Source organism: Babylonia areolata, chromosome 13 (genome assembly GCF_041734735.1).
Source record: "Babylonia areolata isolate BAREFJ2019XMU chromosome 13, ASM4173473v1, whole genome shotgun sequence".
Taxonomy (NCBI): Eukaryota; Metazoa; Mollusca; class Gastropoda; order Neogastropoda; family Buccinidae; genus Babylonia; species Babylonia areolata.
This window is the reverse complement of record NC_134888.1, coordinates 3,734,952-3,737,324: the sequence shown is the minus strand read 5'-3', so window position 1 is coordinate 3,737,324 and position 2,373 is coordinate 3,734,952.

Genomic DNA, 2,373 nt, shown 5'->3' with positions numbered 1-2,373 from the left:
TGTGTGTGTGTGTGTGTGTGTGTGTGTGTTTTGTTTTGTTTTTGTGGGGGTTTTTTTAATGGTCGTGGTCTGTTTATATAAAGTTTGTATATCACAGTGCATTAATGGGAATTCTCTGTTATATATTTGTATTTGTATTTCTTTTTATCACAACAGATTTCTCGCTATACTACAGCGCCACCCACTTTTGTTTTGTTTTTTTCCTGCATGTAGTTTTATTTGTTTTTCCTATCAAAGTGTATTTTTTCTACAGAATTTTGCCAGGAACAACCCTTTTGTTGCAGTGGGTTCTTTTACGTGCGCGAAGTGCATGCTGCACACGGGACCTCGGTTTATCGTCTCATCCGAATGACTAGCGTCCAGACCACCACTCAAGGTCTAGTGGAGGGGGAGAAAATATCGGCGGCTGAGCTGTGATTCGAATCAGCGTGCTCAGATTCTCTCGCATTCTAGGCGGACGCGTTACCTCTAGGCCATCACTCCGCTATGTATCGTACTGAGAAAATTGAGGCTATTCTTCCGAGTCTACAACTATCACTTGCCATCAAATGCATTATACGTATTAAACAAAAAGAATCGTATTCTGAGACCGTCAGTGATATTGCGTGGTGACTCATGCGCCAACTGTTTTACTGAATCTTTATATGCAGGTATGTATCCTGTATTGTTTTAAAAGGCACTTAAGGTGTGTGTGTGTGTGTGTGTGTGTGCGTGCGTGTGTGCGCATGAGCGCGGTGCCTGCATATCCATATTTTATGGGCGTTTGAAGATGTATGTTTGCGTGTATACATATACATGTACGTATGTGTGTGCGCAAGGCGTGCATGTACGTGTATTAATACATACATGTGTGTTAAAGTGTCCGTGCGCGCGCGCGCGCGCGCGTGTGTGTGTGTGAAGTGCACGCGCGCTCGCGCCGTGAACAAATCAAGTAGTGATCTGTGTGCTGTGTGTATATTCGCGGCGCGGACGAGCGCGTCAGTGTGTGTACGTGTGTTTGTTTGTGTTCGTATACATATGTGAGAGAGATGGGGAGAGTGGAGATAGCTCTTTAAAACATACTAGTTCACGTTGATTTCACACACACACACACACACACACACAAAACAAAAACAAAAACAAGCACACACACACACACACACACAAAACAAAAACAAAAACTAGCAAACACACACACGCACACACACAAAACAAAAACAAGCACACACACACACACACACACACACACACACAACAAAAACAAAAACAAGCACACACACACACACACACAAAGCAAAAAAAACAAGCACACACACACAAAAAACAAACAAGCAAACACACACACACACACACACAAACACACATGCACGCACACACACACACACACATGTGGTAATTAGCATCTTTTTGTAGATCCAATTAAAGTTATCATGCACAACGCTTCAACTGTCTGTTTTGTCTCTTTCTGCCTGCCTTTGTATGCACACACACACACACACACACACACACACACACACAGATATATATATATATATATAATGTGCGTGTGTGTGTGTGTGTTAAAGAAATGTCAGTATACCTATATGGGCTATAGAGAGAGAGCGAGTGAGAGAGTGGTAGACAGGGATGTAAAGAGCAAGAGAAAGAAAAACGCGCGCGCGCAAACACACACAAATATGTATCTCTCTCTATATATCTATATATATATATGTGTGTGTGTGTGTGTGTGTAACTATATGTATTTATTATTTCATGTTACAAAATGTAGATATATGGGCGATATCTATATATATATATATATATATATATATATATATATATAGCCGAGAGAGAGTGTGACAGACAAAGATGCAGAGAGCTAGAGGAACACACACACACACACACACACACACATACACACACACACGCGCGCAGGAAAGGATGGCATGGTTTCATCAAGTCAACGTAGCTGAACAGACCCAGACAGGGAATCATCAGGCCTCTGTTGTCACGGATGCCGTTTCTGAGTACTCAGGAACCGGGGGGACTGGGTTTGAGCTTGAATAGCAGATGTGGTGTAGCGCATATGGATTTGTCCGAACGCACTGACGCCTCCTTGAGAAACTGAAAGTGAAACTGACAGTGATTCCTGCAGTTTCCTGTGTGTTTACCTTGCTAACATTGCCCAACACTCGGCTTATATCACAGATTGACGTAAGTTTACATTTGGGCCAACAGGAAATTGAGAGCTGTATTAACAGTAGTTTCTCCAGTCTCTAGTCTTTTGTGAAGGACTATGACTCTCAAACTAGGAGGCAAAATTACACTGGCTCTTAGTGCTGCAGCCTTGTGGGCTAGTTGGCCTTTGGGAACCATCCCAACGCCGACTGTCCTAAAAACCCTCTTGGCCGAGAG